The following is a 25,216-nucleotide window of genomic DNA, read 5'->3' as shown; positions in this document are numbered from 1 at the left end:
TTGAAGTCCCTTTAAAGGTCGGAGCCTGCAATTGGCGCATATTACATGAACAATAAAACAACGCTCCTCACCCCTTCTTGATTGTGATTGCGATATCCCACAATCATTCCCGCTCATCGATAAGTCCCGCTCACCGATGAAGTCCCCGTAGATTTCCCCTGAAATCGACGATCATACCAACTTTAAGTCCCTCTCCTCGCATGTTCCTTCTCCTAGTTGCGATTGCGATACAATACACGACCCCCTTTCTGGACCCTTTGGGATTATTAATTGGATTTTGAAAAGATTCAGGTCCGGGTTTGTGGTTAAGTCCCGCTGGATGCGATATTTTATATATTGCGACTTAATGGGCTATCAGGTCAGTCCATCGGCAAAGCACTATGGAATCGGGTAAAAGTCATGTGATTGCGATAAGCCCTCTAAATGCGATATCTTATGTATTGCAATTTTTAAATTTTTAGGTCTGCCTTTTTGTAAAACATGAAAAATTAATGTAGATGTACCTCTTTGTATTGTGATTGCGATACGACACAGGCCTATCTTGGATGCGATTGCGATAGGGATCAACAGCCCAGATCAGACAACTCAGATCGACGACTCATAATTCTTCTCGATGGTCAATATCAGTTCAGTTTTTCATGCCCTCAGTCGTGATTTCTCGCCATCTTTCATATAATTTCTTAATTGAAAGACCATGACCTCCATTCATAGAGCACCAAATCACTCATTTCTCCACAGCTCGAAGGATAATGAAGACCTTTTCAGCATGTTTTAATCAACAAAAGGAACCAACATTGCACATTCATTACAACAATTTTTAGGACCGAATGCAGAAAAAGTGAAACAACGACGTAATTCATCAGTCAGCAAGATTAACATGAATGTCAATTTGAGGCCTCAGTTACACTAGAATGCCCAAAACAACACTAGAGCTCAACCAAATATTTTTTTTAGTAGTTTTGATATATTTTTATGATTTTTTGTAACAAATCTTGAATTATGTTTCAAGATATTTTTCTATAAATAATTGTATAAATACTTCATATTTCGAAGTATTATAGGTTGGACATCAGAGAGTGAAAGGGTTGGAGCTTTTATTCATCATCTTTTCATAGGAAATCAAAGGCCAGTTGCAGCTATTATCTATGAATTCTTGTGGTATGAGTTTGTGAAAATGTTTTTCTTCTATTAATAGCTTATGTGAATGATAATTTCATCTCCTTGTTGGAAATAATACTGAGAGGGGGGGTGAATCAATATTATCTAGAAATTTAATAAATCTTCCTTATTTGATCTTTGAATTATTTTTGCATGTCAGTACCATAAAATAATGAGCATAAACAAAGAAAACAGATAGTCACACCAAAGAACACAAGATGTAAGGTGGAAACCCAATGTGGGTGAAAACCACCTGCTGCAATATGTCTCTATCTTCTTTCAAATTAGAAACTTCTTTTACAATGATTTTGTACTGGTGCAGTCCTTTACCAGTACGCAGGCTGCAACCTGCAGAGAGCTACAACTCTCTCTCTCTCTCGTTTTCCAGTCTACTCCTGGAAGGGAGCTACAACCCCCTACTTCTTTTCATAAAGCATCAGATGATCAACAAGTACATAACAGTTACAGTCCACTACAGATATCAGATCAGCAATAACAGAAGTAACCCAGAACACCTTATCAACAGAGAAATTCAATCAACAGAACATCTTAAGACAGAGACGCAGTTTTTCGTTTTGAGGCCTGCGACCAGACGCAGTTAACCTTCTGCTCCTCTGCGTCCACACGCATATATCCTTCTGCTGTGCTGCGTGTCGACGCACTGTTCCTTTAACTGCTCTGCGTTCTGTTGCTTCAGGGACGCATCCAGAAACACTATCGCGCCGCGTCTTTCTGCTACAGAGACGCACCCAAAAACACTATCGCGCCGCGTCCTTTTGCTTCAGAGACGCACCTGAACCTTGATCGCTCTGCGTCCCCACGCAGATCTCCAGTCACTGAACTGCGTCCCAGACGCACCTGAACTTCGTCTGCCCTGCGTCCCCACGCAGATCTCCCGATTCTGCACTGCGTCCCGACGCGCTTTCCTTTCACTGTACCTGTGTCCCTTCGGGTATGAATGATTTCAAGACTTTAAGTGTAACCCAAACAGTCAGATCTACAGATCTGATCTTGCGCCAAAGAGATCTCAGTCCTTTAGTAGATTCGCCTTTTAGATCTAGACCAGATCTCACCCAATAAGGTATTCAACCCAAGACATACATAAACCAAATGATCTCCTTTGCTTTATATAGGCAAGCTCCTCTTCAAAACATGGAACAATACCACGAGCCGACACCATAATAACACAATACCATTGGCTAGATACCAAGAGTAAAACACAAGAAACCCCCACGTGTGCTTTTCTCTGCCTTAAAATGTGTGCACTGGGTGGACGCACCTCCTGAACGGCTGGCCTGCATCTTTGGACGCGGATTCTACATGGTGTACCTGCGGGTACGCACTTTCTGTAAGGTATACCTGCGTCCTCCTTATTTCCTTCAATATTTGATAGCTGATCATCAACTTCTGCTGCTGACTTGAAGAACAGTGACCTGTTCACCTGAATGGGTTGCCATCAAGGACAACACTTTAGTCATAATGCCAACACTCCTTTCCATATCTATGCTCTTTAGTGATTTTCCTAAGAGGTTTTAAACAAAATTCTTAAACTTAAGCTATGTTTTGTTAGGAATTTCATGTTTATGTTACCTATCTTTTGATAAATGAATTCATGCTTGCCATTCTCATTTTGAATCTTTTCTTTTCCACCATACACTACATCAACAAAGCCTCAAAGTATCACAAAGGCATACCTACCCTGCTCCTTTTTATTTCTTGCAACTGAACCCTTGAGACCTGACCTAGTTCCTTGATTTTGACTCCTGATCTAGCAAAACCCTAAAATATTTAAACCCTAGAGCTGAAACAGACCTATCCTAATATATTTTCCTACTCCATTCATCACTGGCTGTGAGCTCATAGAGAGAACCCTCTCTGGTTTGGCAGGGCTAGCTGCTAAACCCTAAGTGGTCTGAGGTTACCTCTGTCGATCTCCTTTCTCAGCCTTGGGATATTGTTGAGGATAACAGCTATGACAACATACAACTCATCACTATATGACAACCTTCACATTGTAATATTGTTTCAGTGATGAAACGTTATATGGTTTGTTTTGATATAGGATTGTGGGACCTTTTCATGTTGATTTGGATTGGATTCATGCTGTGTGGTGAGAACAATGGTTGATTTGGGTGATGTCTCCATAAGTTTCTCATTTTTCTTAACAAATGGCACATACATACACTAAATTGGACTTGTGTTATTTCCAATTATATGAAAAAATCCACTTTTAGGTCTTTAATGCATCACCGTTGTTATCACCCTAAAATCTTTGCTTCTAAACTTTGGAAAGTTCGCCTTGTTTCTACTCATAGTCTTATAATAGGTTTTGAATCGTCTCATATCAATAGTGTCATTCTCTTTTTCAAATAAGTTTGACAACCTCATTCCATGTCCTAGAAGCCTCACCATGTGTTTAGATATCATATCTCACATCAGTTTGAAGAAATTTTGAAATTAGCTACGAATCCACATTTTCGTAGCACAGATAGTGTAAAAAGCCTATTTTGCGCGATGAAATCACTGAACTAGGAGTTTTTGTAGCGCGCTACGAAACCCCTGAAAAAGCCCGTTTCAGCATAAAAGACTCTGTTTTCGACTTTTACTAGTCAACTTCCAGAAGGGTTCCTGAGCAGATGAGAACTCAATTTTGAAAAATGAAAGAGGTTTTTATTCCTAACATACTTAACTACAAAAAACTCTTTCAGTTTCTTCCAATTCGTTTTGAGGTTGGAGGAATTTATGGTTAAACTTGCGCTACGAAACTGTTGAAAGTCAAGCTTTGTCTTCTGGTTTTAGCAGTCTTTTTCAAGATCAGTTTCTGGTCACAGGAAAAGGTATTTCGGAATTTTGAAGGGAATTTATCTTCATAAACTCTCCATCTACAATGACCTATCTCAATTTCTTCATAAATTCTTTCAGTTGGGAGATACTAAGCTTTCTTTGAAACCCTAATATAAGAGAACATATTTTTCCTGTTTTACACGTGTTTTTCAAGGAGAGATTCTGGACAGCTGGAGAACTGTTTTAAAAAACCAAGAGAGGTTTTTGTTCTATACAACATGAACTACACAAAAATCCTTCAATTTCATAAAATATGTCATGGATGAGAAGATAAAGACTCTGTCCCACGTGCCAATTTTCAAGGATCCTAAACCTAAAAATAGGGAAACATGTTCCCTAATTTCTAGGGTTTATCATTAGCAGTAAGGTGACAACGTGGAAGGCTTCATCAAATTCGACCTCATGAAGTTTCAACTTTCTAAGAATGCATTCAATGTTTAGTTAAGGTAGTTTAGTCATAACAAGGAGTTGTACTCCTAATTGTATTAGGACTCTATGACTGCTAGTTAGCTGTCATTTGTATTTAATAGTTTGTTTTATGGTTAGAATAGGTGTCACTCATAGAAAATTCGAATTATTTTGATGAGGGATGAGGGAATCCATATTGTAAATGCTATATATGAAGCAAGAGGTTGAATTAGGAAGGGGTTGGAGACTTTTTGGCTCAGCTGCTGCTCTATGTGCAAACTGTGTATATTTTTAACCTAATGCAGAATTTCTACTTAGACAACTCAAGATTCATGAAGAGTTCTTGTATGTTCTTGTTTTTATGGCATCTTCCAATACTTACATTGCAGTGGCGTTTACTTATGATACTCAGAACTCATCAATGATGCTCTGACTTCCTTCATAGATAAACTAACTGTGTTTCACTGTTTTATATTTTCTGCACTTGAACTCTATAATGCCTTGACTTCCATGCTAGGTAGAATGTTTTGGCTTCACTACTCAGGTTTCAAAGAGAGTTTTTAATGTCCTATTGTCTCATGGCTTTCCTCTTTCACTTACTTGCAGTGGTATGAATACATGTTACTTAGAACTCATCAATGATGCTCTAACTTCCTTCATGTATTTATAAACTGTGTTTCCTTGCATTGTATCTTTGTTTTGTTGATGTATAAAAACTCTCTATGCCCTGACTTCATGTTAAGCTGATCTTGTTGTGGTACTGAAACATACTTTGACTCCATAGCCCAATGGTAGCAAGCCTTCATCTTTTCAACCTAAAAATACATAAAACCAAGATAGAGTTAGCCATCTATCCATATCTTTAATCAATATCATTAACCCTTTGAGAGAGCCCTCTCAGGCTGAGGAGGCTAAGCCTTAGCTAAAAGATTGGTTTGAAATAGTTACACTGAGATAGTCTAATCAACAGCCTATCAGGATTCTATTTTGGTGCGTCTACCAGGGGCCTGAAGATTAATCATTCTCGAAATCAAGAAGCTGAACATCTGAAGGTAGTAGGAGCTTAGAAATATTTTTGAGGTTGCAAAACTACCTTGGCGACTCCATCGTTGAGGAATTCGAAATTCATAGGTTCATGGTGATTCCACTGGAGTTATGAAGAACTCAGATGCTACCATTCTTATTTCAAGGTATGCATGCATAAATTTTTCAGGAATTCATGGTTTCCCAAATCATTTTCCCAAGGATACATATTTTCTAAGGAATGGTCCAAAATTCAATGGAGAAGATTTGAGTTTAACTGTGAAGCATATATCAGATTTCTGCGATTTTACCGAGCTTCTTAGAGTCAAACATGAGGATGTTTGCATTATGTTGTTCTATGATTCATTTCAAGGGAAATGTAAACAATGGATTGAAAGCTTCCCTGCCAAATCTATTAAGTCATTTGCAGACTTTTGGCTTATGTTTTTGGAGGAATGGATAGACAGAACAGAGTTGGTGGCAAACTCTCCTTCAATTCAAGGTTTTAAACAATGGAATGATGATCATATTAATGAAGAAATAGATGAAATTTTTTCTTTTTCCTTTTCTTCTTATCTAAAATCATTTGAGTGAAAGACAAAAGATAAGATCGAATTTTTGGATGAAGTTGCTAAGAACATTGAGAAAGATATTGAAGGTTTACAAGGTCAAATTTAATCATATAGTCTTCATGATCATGATCATACTTTTCAAAAGCTTTCTATGGCAGAATACAAAGAGAGGGTGTTGCTTCCTTTCTCTTTTGAGATTGAGGAAGAATACATTATTTTTGAAAGTCAATTTGAGGAGCAGTTTGAGAGCACACAACTGAAGCCTTATGTAATGATCAAAGTATTGGTGAGTTGTCTAAAGCTACAGAATATCACAAGAAACATCAAATTCACCATGTGTTTTTTGACCCTATAGTTGACTACATGGTAAAGATTTACTGTTCAGGCTTCCAGTTATATTTTCATCTTGAAGAACAATTACACTCATGTTGCCTTGGTTATTTTAGTATCTGGTTTATTTTTGCTTCAAGCACAGTCAAGAGATTCAAGTGTTAGATCAGATTGATGATTGGCTTCATTGGAAATTTCATGTTCCTTGAGCTGCAAGTGGAGATTGCAGCTGATAGGGTAGGTAGGAATGTGCAAATAAGCTCAGGGTAGGTTGATTGAGCATCTGTTTCAGTAGGTGCAATTTGAATTCTTCTTACAAAAATCATTAAAGGCTTGAGGAGCAAATTGGGCAGAGGTTCAGAGTTTTATTCTAAAGGATGGATAGCGGCACTGGAGCTACAGGTTCTTAGTGTACCACAAGGGCACACTATCCCTAGTGGAGCCACTGTTATCACCCTAAATTCTTTGCTTCTAAACTTTGGAAAGTTCGCCTTGTTTCTAGTCATAGTCTTATAATAGGTTTTGAATCATCTCATATCAATAGTTTCATTCTCTTTTCCAAATAAAGTTTGACAACCTCATTCCATGTCCTAGAAGCCTCACCATGTGTTTAGATGTCATATCTCACATAATTTTGAAGAAATTTTGAAATTAGCTACGAATCCACATTTTCATAGCACAGACAGTGTAAAAAACCTGTTTTGTGCTACGAAATCATTGAACTAGGAGTTTTCGTAGTGCGCTACGAAACCCCTGAAAAATCTTGTTTCAGCATAAAAGACTCTGTTTTCTGCTTTTACTAGTCAACTTCCAGAAGGCTTCTTGAGCAGCTGAGAACTCAATTTTGAAAACTGAAAGAGGATTTTCTTCCTAACATACTGAACTACAAAATTTTATTTCAGTTTCTTCCAATTCATTCTGAGGTGGGAGGAATTTATGGTTAAACTTGCACTACGAAACTGCTGAAAGTCAAGCTTTGTCTTCTGGTTTTAGCAGTCTTTTTCAAGATCAGTTTCTGGTCACAGGAAAAGGTATTTTGGAATTTTGAAGGAATTTTCTCTTCATAAACTCTCCAGATACAATGCCCTATCTCAATTTCTTCATAAGTGCTTTCAGTTGGGAGATACTAAGCTTTCTTTGAAACCCTAATTTCAGAGAACGGATTTTTCCTGTTTTACACGTGTTTTTCAAGGACAGATTCTGGACAGCTGGAGAAGTGTTTTAAAAAACCAAGAGAGGTTTTTGTTCTAGACATAATGGAATACAAAAACCTCCTTCATTTTCGTAAAATATGTCATCGATGAGATGATAAAGGCTCTGTCCCACGTGCCAATTTTCAAGGATCCTAAACCTAAAAACAGGGAACATGTTCCCTAATTTCTAGGGTTTATCATCAGCAGTAAGGTGACAACGTGGGAGGCTTCATCAAATTCGACCTCATGAGGTTGCTGCTGTCAAAGATTGCATTCAATGTTTAGTTAAGGTAGTTTAGTCATAACAAGGAGTTGTACTCCTAATTGTATTAGGACTCTAGGACTGCTAGTTAGCTGTCATTTGTATTTAATAGTTTGTTTTATGGTTAGAATAGGTGTCACTCATAGAAAATTCGAATTCTATTGATGAGGGATGAGGGAATCCATATTGTAAATGCTATATATGAAGCAAGAGGTTGAATTAGGAAGGGGTTGGAGACTTTTTGGCTCAGTTGCTGCTCTATGTGTAGACTGTGTATATTTTTAACCTAATGCAGAATTTCTACTTAGACAACTCAAGATTCATGAAGAGTTCTTGTATGTTCTTGTTTTGATGGCATCTTCCAATACTTACATTGCAGTGGTGTTTACTTATGATACTCAGAACTCATCAATGATGCTCTGACTTCCTTCATAGATAAACTAACTGTGTTTCACTGTTTTATATTTTCATTTCTGCACTTGAACTCTATAATGCCTTGACTTCCATGCTAGGTAGAATGTTTTGGCTTCACTACTCAGGATTCAAAGAGAGTTTTTAATGTCCTATTGTCTCATGGATTTCCTCTTTCACTTACTTGCAGTGGTATGAATACATGTTACTTAGAACTCATCAATGATGCTCTAACTTCCTTCATGTATTTATAAATTGTGTTTCCTTGCATTGTATCTTTGTTTTGTTGATGTATAAAAACTCTCTATGCCTTGACTTCATGTTAAGCTGATCTTGCTGTGGTACTGAAACATACTTTGACTCCATAGCCCAATCGTAGCAAGCCTTCATCTTTTCAACCTACAAACACATAAAACCAAGATAGAGTTAGCCATCTATCCATATATTTAATCAATATCATTAACCCTTTGAGAGAGCCCTCTCAGGTTGAGGAGGCTAAGACTTAGCTAAAAGATTGGTTTGAAATAGTTACACTGAGATAGTCTGATCAGCAGCCAATCAGGATTCTGTTTTTGTGATAACAACCGTAAAGAGCGCAATCCATCTGACGATTTTACTAAACAATTATTGAAACCCTCCAATGCCTTCCCGTTGTGATTTTTGTTCATTGTTCAGTATTGAGAGAACTGATCATTTTACACCCCAACTTGGAAATTCATTATTACTGAAGGATTTTACCATTGGAAGCACCTAGCTACAGGAATTAGACTGTTGGATCAAACTAAAGTTGTGGAGGTACTATTGTTGACTTCTGGCATTACACATGTAAGCATATGATTAATTGTACAGTTCATTGTGTGTTTTTTATAGTTGATTGTCTTACCTTTGTTTGCTTGTTTCCCTTCACCAACTCCCAATCACCCCATGGCCATTATTTGTCTCTTTTCTATTACGATTTAGTTACATGAAAACATAAATGGTATTACTCCCCTCTCTTCACGAGGTTTTGGTTCATCCTTTCCTTTAGGCCACTTTACATTGCAAAAGTAAAAAGTGTTGAAACCCTCTTCTCTGTAATTTTTTTCCAAATATTTATATAGAGCATTAAACCCTCACTAATATACATCTATTATATGCCCTCACAAGTTGTCAAACACATGCAAAATTTAAGGTCTTGCTCACGCTCCATGCAAACAATTTTATGCCCATATTCGAGAGTTGATTCTTCCATTGCAAAAAATGATCGAAACCTACATTTCCATGTAAATTTTTGCAAAATTTCCCATTGAAAATATTATAAGCTACAATAATGATGCAAAGCTTTGTTATTTGAGACACATGAAACCCTCATGCAAATTGTTACCATATGCAATATGAAATTTTTTTACAGGTTTCATTTTAAATATATATCCATACTTTGTTAGTGCAAATTGTTAATTGTATGCAAGGCTTTGAACTTAAATGGCATGTTTCCATTGCACAAAATTATTTTTACATATATGGGGTCACCCTCTAGAATGTGAATGAAATTCTTGAAAGAAGTTTCTTGTTCATTGAACCTATAAAATTTCGAAAAGAGGGTAAAATTGTTTACTATTACAAATTGGGAATTACAAGCAAAAGCCTCGTACATGATTCAGTCCTTTGGTTCTTTTGTCTTGAAAAAAACTCTCTTTCCCATGTCATATTTATACTATATTGTTAATAAACCATAATCTATACCTTTGTTTATCATTTCAAAAACTAAAGGGAATGCTTGGAAGAATTCTGATATGTCTTTGTGTTCAGACCATATTTGCATTCTAATTTATTATAGGTTGAGACTATTTCATTTTCCCTCTATAGTCAATCCCCTCACTTAACTTATCCTCATACATTGACCTTGCAAGCATGTAAGATTAACTAAATTTATATTGGCACTTTGAATTTGTAACAATTTAAAAGAGAAATGTTTTGCTGTATTAATTTGATTATTTATAGAATGAATTCAAATTCACAAGGATCATGTAGAGGCAAAGGAACAAAAAGATTCATTTATTTGTCCACTTCAATGTCGATTCAAATGAGTTTCACTAGCTTCCCACCACTAGTCATCTCAATCTATGGTACGCTAATGTGTCATGCATTCCTACTATTTACCAGAATAATTCAGCTCCTTCCCTCCAACCTCACCCAAAAATTTGAGAAATTATAGAAATTGCACCTGATACCACACCTGTGGATTCAAATGATGGTTGGAACCCATCCAAAACCCACTTGAACATGATTATTATGCTTGGGATACTATCTCTAAGATTCCCAACACTTCTTCTTGTTCTCATTTGACTACTCATGGTGCTCTTCCATTGTTTGGAAAACATGTCACTCATGCACATTCAAAGACTGCTTCTTCTCCTACGGCTACTAGTCATACTCACCTACATTCTGCAACTCCTTTATTCTCTTTTCTCTTTTCCCTTGTCAATGTTTCCTTTGCAAAAGATCTAGAACAAAATCCCACAACAGGTTCTAGGCCTAATCTCACTCTCATTGTGCCAAAAAGTGTCCAAGATAAGCTGCAACATGAGGCAAAGGGACTCTGCTTCTCCATGGAAATATTCTTATCAGGATCTAAGAAAAATTCCTCTCCTCTTGCTTATAAGTTCTAATATATGATGATGGTAAATGTTTGACAAGGATTTTGATGAAGTTTCACAATGTTTTGGATCGCTGTAAAAATTTTGACATCAACATTGTCAGTTTATTTTTAATATCTTGGTTTTGGATAGGAGTACTTTGGTGCTATAATTTTGACATTTGGTTGGTTGAGAATAGGAATATTTTCACATTCTTGGACATAATTATAATTAGCCATATCATATTATAGTGAATATGGAAATTTGGTTAATTTGCTAATTTAATTACATGATGCATTCCTATTTGATATGTTTGATGATTATGCATTTAAGGCATTATTTTATTATTAATGCAAATATGGATGTGGGTCCTCCCCCTTTTGAGTAACCACCTACTTTTTAGGAGCCCACCTTTTTAGTCTCACCTTAAAACTTAATTAAGCATGGTTATTTAATTTAACACAACAATTATGTAACTAAATGGCAAACCAAGACTATAAATGCATGCATACAAAGGAGAGAAGGGAGCTTTTTGCTACATCACAAGTGGTATGATCTAAGTATTGTTTCTTCATTTGGGTTTCAATCTATTTGTGTTTAGGTGATTTTTATTCACAGACATTGTTTTAGAGGGCTTGTTTATGTAGCAGCACTGGTGGAGGTTCATAATACTTCTTGTTGTCAAAGCATTATTTGATTTTAGTTACTGAACGTTGAAGTTTATTGCTTTGGTCAGTTTTGATGTTGACTCTTTGTGTAGTGATGTACCCATTTAAGATTTCTACAATGCTATTTGTTTCATTTGATTGTTTTGTATGTTAGCATATGACCACACAGTCTTGTTGTTGAAGAATCTAAGGGCATGCATATTTAGGGTGATTCTTCATTACATGATAACAATTTTTGAAGTATTTAAACAATTAATCTTAGCTTAATGTTTACTTTATTATTAGCATGTGTATGTTAGCTTCATAAAACTGCTATCAAAAACAAAAGAGACAAGAACACAAATGTTTTGGCTTTCTGCCAGGGCCAAAACCTCTCCCTCTTGGAGAGGAAAACCAATGCATAAATTCTTCTTATAGATATTTTATTAACAAATACCAAGACCATGATCCTTGCCACAATCTGCCTCTCCAAGACCAAGTCATCAATGCTCTTCCTCGATCATTGCAGAGATCATCATCTTGCTGCTCCTCCAACTAGGTCACTGTTGCACCATGATTGCTCCATTAAGATCTTCATCACTATTGTAGCCTTCATCGAGATCCATGAGAATGAGATCATAACCGAAGTAGCATTATGAATATAAATTGAGATAACTTGATAAGATCTTTCCATCATCATGGTGAGATACCAAGACCTTGACACTGCTCTGACTATGATACTGTGAGCATGCTCCTTCTCATTATACCAAGATTGAAATTACCCAATGTGAGACTAAGCCAATATCTTCATTTTTCATTGAGATAGTAACCAAATTTATCATTGCACTGATATCTGATATGGTTATGCGAGACTATGTACTAAAGTAGAAGAAATGAGACATATATACAGATCTGAATCTCTCTGTGGTATATCCAAGATTCTGTCACAGTCATGCCAAGACTGTTTAGGGCTAGAGTAGGATTCAGATAGCAACAAATAATCATTGTCCTTCCTTTTGTTGAGATATGCACCACTGAGGATGATCGCACTGCTCTCTATGTCATTGAGATCATCATTGAGGCTTTAGGTAATCTGAGATATGTATGTCAAGAGTGAAGCAGAAACATCACTTCCATATTTGATTACCCAGATTTCATGCTAACACACAGACTTGTCTGCTCCATGCATATGAGGACTCCACCTTTAGATCACAGGCATGCCGAGATGAGTATTTTACCCAAAACATAAAGCAATGTTGTGGTTGTATTATATTTCTGAGATCTGGTCAAGGCTGCACCTAAAACCCTAGACAAGGTGTCGTGAGACCTTATTGCAGATCTCCTTATATTTGTGGATATGAGAAGTCTGTCTCTTCTTGACTGCAGCTCCCTTACTCATTGACTGCGGCTCCTTAATTGCAGCTTACTGCGGCTCCTCTCTTCATTGACTGCAACTCCTTTTCCACATGTTATTACACTGACCCTTCATGGGTATTTATAATGGTCATCCATATATACAAGTTGATTTAAACTTATGAACCGACGTGACTATTCTATTGAGCCTAATTTACCTCCATTTAATTTAATATATATATTTTCTAGCTGACTTGAAGATCCCTTGTTGTTTTTCTTGCAAAATTCAGAAGGCTTGCTTTTGAGGCATTGATCTTGGTCTTGCAGGGTTATTAGACAAATTTGAATATTTGCACATATTTACATAAACTCATGAAGAGTTTCTATACACATGACATGAATCTTTGATATTTAAATAAATCCTAAAGACATCAAGAAGAAGTCTTTCACCTAATGACACTTCTTGGTCATGAAACCCATGTAGAGAGATTACAAAAATTAATTTCCTTTTATTACATCAAAGACAATGATCATGTCATTATGAAGACTGCACCTAGTTACACTTTCTTCAACACTCCCTCTTAACTAGGGAGTTATTCATAATGGTACTTGGTCATTCTCAATCTGAAGAATTTCTCATAAGAAGAATTGGATTTGCAATCCATCTGTTATAGCATCATTTCAAAAAATATTGTTTCCATTTAGCAAGGCCTTGACTAACAAATCTATCTCTCACTTAGATCAGAGCACACAATGTTGGCGAGACCAATGTTTGATGGACACACATCATCATTGTCTCTCTTATGGTCATACCCACTCGGGTGTTCTCCGAGTATGCCCTACTAGGACTATTCTCATCTTGGGTTCCCAGCCCTCAAGAATATTGGTCCTCTTTCCCACTCTTGTCTTGGATGCCCTACCACATCCTCAAAGAGTGTCGGATGTCAGATGATTACACAATCCTCCATTCTTTCTTCCAAACTGAAGACAAGAATGTTGTGTCTAACTCTCCATCTTAACCAAGGACGAGTCCTAAGTTTCTCTTTACTCAAAAACTTACTCGAGTTCTTTTGCTCATAGGAACTTCCCAGAGCTCCCTCTTACCCAGGGACTCTATCATCATTGCTTTAAAGGGTCTTCAATTTGACTGATGGTTCAAGAATTTGATGTCATCAATTTATTCATATGTAGGATTCAACCATCCATCACTTTCCTCCATCATGTCATTCCTTCTTTCCTGGAAGGTATCCTCCTTGGCTTTACATATGGGGTTTCCTTCATAAGCTCATATGCCTACACTTTTTCTCAACAGTGATTGCTCTGGATCACAAGTTACATAGTTGTGACATCCTTCACAACTCTCCTTTCCTTGATCTTGCACACATACCTAGACTTTTCCAAGAGTCAGACACCAAAAACAAATTACATATTAACTTTTGGTGATGGCCTTCTTCTAGTGACATCTTCTTGTAGGCATCAATCATCCTGCATACATGTTGACACATCTCCCAATGATATCTGTTGTCAAGGGTCCTCATCTTTTCAGACTTCCATTAGAGTCTTCACATCATTCCGGGAGGCTTCCTGGTCAAGTCTTCCTCATCCTATGGATGTTGACTACCTTCATCATGGTTGCATGCTTCATGATCTCTTACATCCTCTTTTCATTCCCAAGAGCTTTCATAGTTCTTCAATGGTCATCAATTTCCTCATACATATTATGTTGAGTTCATCTAGTCTGACTTATGTCTTTCTGCATCCTTTCAGAGGAGGATATCTACTCCCTTTTGATCATGCTTGATCCATTTTATCTGCAACCACATATCATGACATTACAATATCAAATGCAAATGCAAATACAATCATACATACCTTATTTTCCTTCAGGTATTTTTTAGCAACTTCCTTGATTGAAAAGATCTCTAATCCCCTGGTAAGCTTCATTATTTATGTCATTGAACCACCATCTCATAAGTTCCAAGAGTTTAAATTTCCGACGAGACATTTGCTGCCTTCCCGGACTAGGAAATCCTTCGCTGAGATATCTATCAGAGATCCTTTAGGACCCATCTGAAAAATGTTTCCTTTGACCTGGATGACTTCTTCCTTTCCTTCAATGTACAACACGATTCCCAAGAGCTATGTTCTTCTTGATTCCATATGAGTTCTTGCTTCCATGATGCCATGACACATCTTCTTACTATGCTCATATCTGTAGGGACTCCTGATAGGATCCTTTTGAGAGGGACACCATCTCATTCATAACGAAGACCTATCACTGCCTCTTTCCCTGATCCTTTCTCCAACTTCCTCTTTCATAGTACTATTTTGTCTTGTCAACCTTCCTTTACTTATCTGCATTTATTTGAGTCCTATCAACTTGTCTTTCTCTATCTGACATAGAGACCACAAACTGTTGATCGAGGTGACCTTCTTGTTCATAGACATTGGTCACTTTGCTTATCAATGATGTTTGTCTATTCATCATTTATGAAGATATCTCTTCTTTCTTCTTTACTGCATTTCAGATAGTATGTCCTCTAGCATTTCATGAATTCTTCCTATGTCTCCTTTCTTGTTTCATAGAACCCTACGAGTTCTTATGACTTCGAAGGAGACTTTGATGTACTGACTTCTCTAAGGATAATGACAATCCTCCTTATTCTATGCAAGACCCTTGATGACCCATCCAATACGTAGATCTTCTTGTAATCATGAAGTCATAAAACAAAATTTGATTATGAAAAAGGTACTTGATTGTAAAGATGCGGTCTTCTCCTTGATGATGTTGGTAGTAGTTGAAGCAGATATATTGGCTGAGATCCTTAGATTTCCCTCCAACAAATTGTTGATACATATTGAATTGAAGTTTCTTGTCACGATCCATATAATAGCTTCTAATTTGAGTATTATTCATATGCATTCTTAGATCTGATATCTAAGGAAGGATCCAAAATGAATTGTGGATGATCTTGTCAAAACTGCTGTTGAGATTTGAAGGCTGTTGATATCTGAAACCCTTGCTGCTGCATACTGATATGTGATCTAGGGTTTGATCATGACTAGGGTTTGATTCTGCCATGTAGATCTTCAACTACTTTGATTTCTTGATTCTTAAATGTCTCTTTTCTGCCCTTATTTTTTACTACTGAAACCATCCCTCTGATACGACATTGAAGAATCTAAGGGCATGCATATTTAGGGTGATTCTTCGTTACATGATAACAATTTTTGAAGTATTTAAACAATTTATCTTGACTTAATGTTTTATTTATTATTAGTATGTGTATGTTAGCTTCATCAAACTGCTATAAAAAACAAAAGAGATAAGAGCACAAATGTTTTGGCTTTCTGCCAGGGCCAAAACCTCTCCCTCTTGGAGAGGAAAACCCATGCGTAAATTCTTCTTATAGATATTCTATTAATGAATACCAAGACCATGACCCTTGACACAATCTTCCTCTCCAAGACCAAGCCATTGATCCTCTTCCTCGATCATTGCAGAGATCATCATCTTGTTTCTCCTCTAACTAGGTCACTGTTGCACCATGATTGCTCCATTAATATCTTCATCATGGCTGTAGCCTTCATCGAGATCCATGAGCACGAGATCATAATTGAAGTAGCATTATGAATATAGATTGAGATAACTTGATAAGATCTTTCCATCATCATGGTAAGATACCAACACCTTGACAGTACTCTGACTATGATACTGTGATCCTGCTCCTTCTCATTATACTGAGATTGAAATTACCCAACGCGAGACTAAGCCAGTATCTTTGTTTTTCATTGAGATAGTAACCAAATTTATCATTGCACTGAGATCTAATATGGTTATGCGAGACTATTTATTGAAGTAGAAGCACTGAGACATATATATACATATTTGAATCTCTCTATGGTATATCCAAGATTCTATCACAGTCATGTTGTGACTGTTTAGGGCTAGAGTAGGATTCAGATAGAAACATATAATCATTATCCTTCCTTTTGTTGAGATATGCACCACCAAGGATGATTGCACTACTCTCTATGTCATTGAGATCATCATTGAGGCTTTAGGTAATGTCAAGAGTGAAGTAGAAACATCACATCCATATTTGATTACCTAGGTTTCACGCTAACACATAGACTTGTCTGCTCCATGCATATGAGGACTCCACCTTTAGATCACAAGTATGCTGAGATGAGTATTTTACCCAGAACATAAAGCAATGCTGCAATTTTATTATCTTTCTGAGATCTGGTCAAGATTGCACCTAAAACCCTAGTCGAGGTGCAATGAGACCTTATTGCGAGTCTCCTTCTATTTGTAGATATGAGAAGTCTGTCTCTTCTTGACTACGCATCCCTTACTCATTGATTGCAACTCCTTATCTGTGACTTATTGCGACTCCTATCTTCATTGACTGCAGCTCCTTTTCCACACGTTATTGCGCTGACCCTTCATGGGTATTTATAATGGTCATCCGTATATGCAATCCGACTTAAACTTATGAACCGACGTGACTGTTCTATTGAGCCGAAGTTACTTCCATTTAATTTAACATATATATTTTCTAGCTGACTTGAAGATCCCTTGTTGTTTTGCGTGTAGACTTCGGAAGGTTTGCTTTTGAGGCATTGATCTTGTTCTTGGAGGGTTGTTAGACAACTTTAAAGATTTGTACATATTTACATAAAATCATGAAGAGTTTCTATACACATGACATGAATATTTGATATTTAAATAAATCCTAAAGACATCAAGAATAATTATTTCACCTAGTGACACTTCTTGCTCATGAAACCCATGTAGCAAGATTACAAAAATTTATTTCCTTTTATTACATCAAATACAAAGATCATGTCATTATGAAGACCGAACCTAGTTACAATTTCTTCAACACTTGTAAACCATTTAATTTGTTAAAGAAGTTCCTTGAGTAGAATTTAATCTACCAAGTATGTGGATATCTTATTTGAACATTATTCTTTTATGATATCAATGAAGATTTTTCACTCTTCTTACCTTCTTGTGTCTTGATAATTATCTTTATGTTCTTCTTTCTCTTGTTAATTGCAATTTGTATATTTGTATATTATAATTTTATGCTTTGTGATATATGGCATTAAGGAAAAGTAGTGATCTTATTTTGCAATTGATTATGTTTAACTATTTGTTTGTGAGTTTGGCTTGAAATATAAACTTTTGATTACCACTCTCTTAAATGACATACTTTAGTTACGTGTAAATATTTTATATATTTTATAGAATTAAAAGTTTCTTGTTTTAGATTTGAGTTATTGTTATTTTTTTATTTTTATTTTGATACTTCAAAGTTGTATCATATTGCATCAACTTTAAACTAGGTTACATTCCCATATCCTTGGCCTAGCCAGTTAAAGGATTCAAGGGTTGTTGTGGATTTTCGCCATTTTTTATCAACACATCTCAATTAATTTTATCATCAAAAATATGTTTTCATAATATGGTGCGTGATATTTCTAATGACATAACTAATACACCCATTTCTATTTATTTTTGAAAAGAATTCAGAAATGACTCCATCAATTGCTTCTTCCCCTTCGGTTCTTAAGGCCTCTGTATCTCTCATTGAAGACCTAGTCATGTACTCATGACATCATCGAGGCTGCCTTAAGAGGGGAAGATCATCAACTGCAACAAGAAAGAAGGTTAAATTGATAATAATAATAATAATAATAATTATTATTATTATTATTACTACAAGTATTTCATTAATAGAAAGAGAATTAGAGTGTTCTTTACCTACAATAACGGAAGCAAGCGAAGTAGTTTCATATGCGCCCATGTGTTCCTCTTATTGTGTATCCTCAAATGTTATAATTAATACACCAATTGCAATTAAATATTCTTAATTTTAATACATACTACATTTTTTATAGCACTTGAAATACCTCCATTACCGAGCTGTAGACCACCTTCATTGGGTGCCACTCCACTAATACTAGGTTGTGTATCTTTGTTGCTTGCTTCTTTAAAAAAAAGAACATTACTTTATGCCCAAAAATAATAAGCAATAGTTTGTAGTATTAATATATTATAGGTATTATTCATTGATTTTATTTACCTGTGTGTCGACGATAGTGTCAGAAGATTGTGTTTTCCCTAAGCATCTTATGCATTCAACCATGACTTGATAGTCATGCTTGTAAGAAAAATTCAGGTATTCCTTTGTTGGAGATTATTTAAAATCCAACCCCTACAATTTTGCATAAAAACATGAGTTTTGGTTCTTTTGTGCAATTAAATTAAAAATTTTAAAAATATATTATTTGGATGCAATTGATTTTTTTATACTTACAATTCATGCGGCCATTTTGGAGTAACCCCTGTCACACGGAATCTGTCAAGGGTGCGGACACGACTGACCTTCCTAGAAGTCTAAGACATTCTAATGACAAACAAGACAAATGGAGTGATCTTTCTCTAAATACACCTTTTACAACATGAAAACTACAAGTGTTTAAGCTCACCCTCTTCCAAGTAGAATCAAGTAAAGACAATCTCTCCTTACAAAGGCTCTAATGGAAGACCTAATCCTGCAGCATGAAAATGTATAGCTCCAGGCTCAATGCCTTCATTTATAGTGCTGTAAAGAGGTTATTCAGGTCCACTATCAATGGGATCATCCCCCTCTATGGGTGGGATAGCTCCCTTATTGATGATAAGTTTTAATAGAGATACATGAACCAACTGGAGGCGCATCCATTTCATCAAACCGACCTCTAGAATGTTCTAGAAGTAACCACAAGTAACTTTTTCAAGATAAAACTCGCGCATTTTGCCTTTTACAGAGGGACGCACCTGTCCCTTAACATACAGAGCGTCTATGGACGCGGATTTTGTGAACATGGTCAGCGTCCCCGCAGGTAAGGCTAGAGAGAACCTGCGACCCCAGAGATAAACATGATTTTTACAAGACTTTCTCTCTTCTTTGAGTTTGAGATGGATAACAGAGGCATGAGACTTGCCTAAGAGGGTAGCATGACTTGTTGATTTGAGCCATACTAACTGTAAGTAGTCAAGGTGACATTTTTTAGTGTAACAACCCCCTAAGCCAACTTTGTGGTGCCCACATTTTTCTATTATGGATTTTGTGGCTTTGGATGAATCTAGGAGCCTATGTTGAAAAGTTTCAAGTATGTAATTAGATGTTTTAGTGATGATAAGCATCACAATTCAATTATTAAAATTGCCACATACCTTCTTGAGACAGGTGGTGTCTTTCTTTTTTTTCAGGGCTACTTCTCCTTTGCATCATCCACGAGAGCCTTCCACTCCCTCTTTGGAATAATTGGAGGACACTCATACTTAGGGTTATTTTCAAGATGAAACCTATATTGGTCCCACACATATTTTAAATATTTTCTTGCTTTTGAGGTGACTCCAGATTTGTTGAAGGAACCATCACTGAACAAGCCAACCAACTTGATAATGAGCTCATATTTAACTTGGAACTTTGGGAATTCCACCCTAAGCATATGGTGGGCCCAAATATATCCAGAGTTAGGTCATTCAAGTGTTTATAAAATGTATCATTTCCTGCAAAATGATATTATCATTAGTTTAAAATAATTGCACATTATACGTAAATTTCAATTAGATTGTACATAATAATTAAAACACTTCTTAAATACCTGGAACCTTTTCTATTTTCACAAGGATGTGCTCATTGTCTAACAAAAAATTAACCAATAGTGATCCAATGCTAGTGACACCAGCATATCTAGCAAAGCATACTTCAAAATGTGCAATGTCACTATAAACATCCCATGCACATTCTGGCATGTGTTACTCAAGAGGTGTAGTACTGATATTGACCTTGGAGTTTGTACTGGATTGAGTGATTGTTGTGTTGTTCATAGACGAAGATTTAAAATGGGTACCAGTATGATGTTTCACCGATGTACCAACAATGCTAGTACCAAATCAAGCTCTGTAGTCATACGTTGAGTATCAAACTCATCCAAAAATTCTTGTAAAGGAAAAAAAGGAGTTTTTTGTAAAGGACATGTAAGAATATAATTATTGTCATCTTAAATAAATAAATGGTATAATTAAAGATATTCATGCTTACACCATAGTGACAAATATTTTGCATCAAGGTATTAATTCTTTCATTTGTCGATTGTGTCTTCGGTTGAATCTGAATCAAATAAGTGAGTTTATTGTTTGATCTTCTTAGAAGATTATTTATTGTTTACACTTGGTCCATGGAGGAATAGATTTATTCATTTGTAATCTCTTCCTCAAGATGATCTGTGGACTAATCTAACGTTGGTTCCTTCCCCTTTTTCACCCTAGGACAATGGTGTTTCCAAAAATGCAATGTCATATTACTATTCATGAGCAATTTTTTACATGAATACATTATAACAAGTTCATACACGAATTTTTTTATATGAATGCATTATGGTAAGTTACAAATACAACTAAGGACATAATAATGAGGACATGTTGGGCCACCTATAAAAATGAAATATAAGAATCATTAATGAGAGGTTAAGTACCACCCCCATACTAGCAATGTTTATATCATTTTATTCAAGTTGTAATTGATCAACAACTCTTCTCCTATGATTTGATATTCACCCTATGAGTGCCATCAGTTAAAGATTTATTAAACTAAAGGTATTACATAATCATGTGCTAGTGTGTGTGTCCTGTGTTATTGAAACAACGGATCGATCAGATTGCCAATACACAGAAAATGAAATGGAAAGACAGTAGAGAAATACAGTAAGAAACACAAAGACACAAACATTTTTAATAAGGAGTTCACCCTATTCTCCAGGTCCACGTCTCCGGTCCAGCTTCAATGGTGGCCTTGTTTTATTGTGTCTTTCAGCAGAGAAATTACAATACAGGGACTCAATATGAGTTCTCCTGAAGCAGATTTTGCTTGGTAGGGTGGTTCTTGGATTCCCCAAGCCACTCGAAGTACACAGACTCTTCTTCTTCTTACCAGCTCTGTGACCCTTGGTCTACAGTGGAAAGAGCCAAATATGATGCTCAGTCCGGGCAGATTCCTCTATGGGAAGGCTTGAATCTTCAAGCTCTCTGGTGCTCGATGCTGCCTGTGGTCAAATCAGCCCTCTGTCTCTTCTGCTTGGCTTTACTATTATTTGTGTTTAGTCCTCCTCTCAGGGTTCACTGTTCACTGTCTCTCTTTGTCGCTTGGACTCTTCTCAATTCTGATTCCAATCAACTTTAACTGGTTCGACTGTCTCTATTCATGGCTTTAGCCATTCGATCCTTATGCGTGTTCGGTTCCTCTTTTGCCTGTGTCGATTCACCTTTTGCAGCTGTGCTTGGAGTTCCTTGCGTTCGGCGTCATCATGAATGCTCAGGGAGTGGCCACTTGTCCTCCTCTAAATGGTGCCAACATGCTTCGTCGGTTTGTTTCTTTAGTTACGCTGTCGATGTGTTCTTCCTCCACTGTGGTGGTCAAACGGATTCCAAATCCCTTTAGAACACGGCTTGATTCCCTGTTGATTCTGCTTCTTTCCATCGGGTGCAATCTCAGCCATCTGATCTGGGCCCTCCAGATCTGACGCCATACACACGTTTCGCGCGATTGACTTGCTTGACCGATAGCACGCGATCAACGACGGTTTTCTCTCACCTCCACCTGCCACGCGTCGATCGGTGTATGGAATCACTCTGCTCCTGTCCAAAACCTCTTACTGTTCAAGAGTGCCCCGATCAAAACCACCGGTTTCCAGAGCGCGGGTACCGCCTTTGTACTTTAGCACTTTTTACCTTTTCATGCTGTGGTCCTTCAGTTCCCCCACGCGACTGGGTGCTCGGGATTTCCCATTTTGGCCCTGTTCGCTTAGTGATGCGCGATTAGCGCTGATCGCGCATCAAAAACTTTGCCCTTTTTCCATTTTGGGGCTCCCAAGGGCTACTTTGGCCTCTTGCACGGTCTCCATGGGCCTCGGTTAGCGCACTTTGACCAAGGTCCTCATTGTTCCACGTCGGCTGCCATGGCCATTGGTTCCAGGGTGTTTTTGATACTATTTTAGATTTCATTAGAGATTTGTTCGACCTGATTCAGTCATGGTTCTTGACAGTCTTTCTATGGATCCAATTTGGATCACGGCCTCCTTACTGAAAATGCTTTTGGACCACCAAAAGTTGGTTTTCAAGCATCGACTAAGTGAGGATACTATTTCTTCACTTGTCCAATCTCAATCCACTTTACGTTGCTCAGCTTTGAACCTTTGAGCCCAATCCTGAGGTACTCAACTTCTCCCCTGCGCGTTGTCCTCACCTTCTTGTCCAACACTGTGTCTTCCTGCAACTCATTGAGGTATTCAGGTAGTAGGTCATCAATAGAAGGCAATTGACTTTGCTCTTCAAGGTCCTCAATCATTGAAGGTTCAAACAATCTCAAACAATCTGCATTTATGACTGAGTAGATGTGCATGTAAGCTAGTAGATCAAGGCGAAATGCATTTCCACCAATCTTCTCAAGTATCCTGAAAGGTCCATACCTGATAGGATTTAGCTTTTTACCTTCACCTTGCATCCCATCCTTGCTGATATACAACCAGACTTGGTCTCCAAATTGAAAACTATGCTCCATCTGATGCTTATCATGCCTAGCCTTATACTTGGCCTCGCTCTTTTCCAGCTGTGCTTGTATTGCCTGATGGATCTCCTGGATCTGTTCAATGAATCTGGTTGCCTTATCCACATCACTGTGCCCATCAACCATGGTATCTTTACCAAAGACAAAATCCAAAGGAGACCTTGGTGTGAAACCAAAGCAAGTATCAAAAGGAGATCTCTGTGTAGAGGAGTGTTTGGCTCTGTTGTAAGCATGTTGCACATAACACAAGTGTTCATCCCAGAGCTTAGGATGTTTACTACAATATCCTCTCAGTAACTAAATCACAGTCCTGTTTACTTTCTTCTGTTTGGCCATCTGTTTGTGGATGAAAAGCTGCGCTTTTCTTTAACTTGGTGTCCATCAGTTCTCACAGGCTAGACCAAAACTTCCCCACAAATCGGGTGTCTCGATCAGATACAATGGAAGTGGGTAATCCAAAATGAATCCATACATGTTCAAAGAACAATTTTGCAGTCTGTTCAGCTGTGATCTGTTTACTACAAGGTATCAAAATGCACATTTTGTTGAACCTATCCACAACAACGTATAGATAATCATGACCTTTCCTAGATTTATGTAGTCCTCCTACAAAATCCATGGAAACGCTTTCCCAAGGGTGAGAAGGAACTAGCAATGGAGTGTATAAGCCTAGTTTTCTATTACCGGGCTTTCTTTTAGCACACATGGCACACCCTCTTACATATCTAGAAACTGTCTCATTCATTTTTGGCCAATAGAAGAATCTTTGCAGTTGTGAAACTGTTTTGCTTACCCCAAAGTGACCTGATATCAGAGAAGTGTGTGCTTCCCTAATTATCTTTATCCTCTTAGTTTGTGGAATGCAGAGTTTCCCACAATGGTATAAGAGTCGGTCCTTTATATGATAGTCCAATTCTTCTACTCTTTTTCCTTGACTCAAAGTTGCATATACATCTTTAGAGTCCATATCCTGAGCATATTGTTCTATGTAGCTTTCATGTAGTACAGAATTATGCTTAAGTATGGTAAATGCATTTATAATGGGTCTAGATAACATGTCTGCAACCATGTTATGTATGTCCTTTTTATATCTGATGACTAAGTGAAACTGTTGGGCCTTGAAAATGTCATTCATTTTCATTACACTTTCACTATTATGTCCATTATATCACCTCCATATCACCTCCATTTCACTACTATGTCACTACATTCATCCCACTTTCATTATCATTGGGCCACATTTATGTTTTTCCAAACTTTATTAATTCTTAGCCTTTTAAAGTGAACTTGTGGTTAAAAATTGGAAAATAATGTGCATATGCTTATACCTAACAAGTGGGTTGAGATTGGTGCATGTGTAGGTCAAAAGGAGACTTCTAGAAGACCCTTATGTGGCACTGTAAGGCCAAATTCGAATTTGAGTGGAAAGAATCATGGGATCATGAGGATATGTGTCACATCTCCTAATTGTATTGAAACTCTAAGAAGACATGTGTCTTATCAATTCCTATTTTGATTAGGACTCTAGAGGTAGAGGGAGAGATTCATGGACTCTCATTAATGAGATGGCTTCTCATCTTTTTGTATAAATATGAGATCTTTCTCCTTCATTTGTTAGCTTAGAGTTTAGAGATTAGCTTATGAGTCTTAGCTTAGCTTGGAGTTTGTAATTCTTCCTTGATGGCTTTTGAAAGCTTTGGAGAGCTTTGTTGTACTTTGTAATTTTGAAGAATTTGAATAAATCTTTGATGTTCTCAACATGGAAGGAGATGTGA

Source organism: Pinus tabuliformis, chromosome 6 (assembly GCF_031772625.1).
Source record: "Pinus tabuliformis cultivar Carrire ecotype Pingquan chromosome 6, CPIR1, whole genome shotgun sequence".
In the NCBI taxonomy this organism is placed as follows: Eukaryota; Viridiplantae; Streptophyta; class Pinopsida; order Pinales; family Pinaceae; genus Pinus; species Pinus tabuliformis.
The sequence above is the reverse complement of the archived record's forward strand: the minus strand, read 5'-3'. Positions refer to the sequence as shown.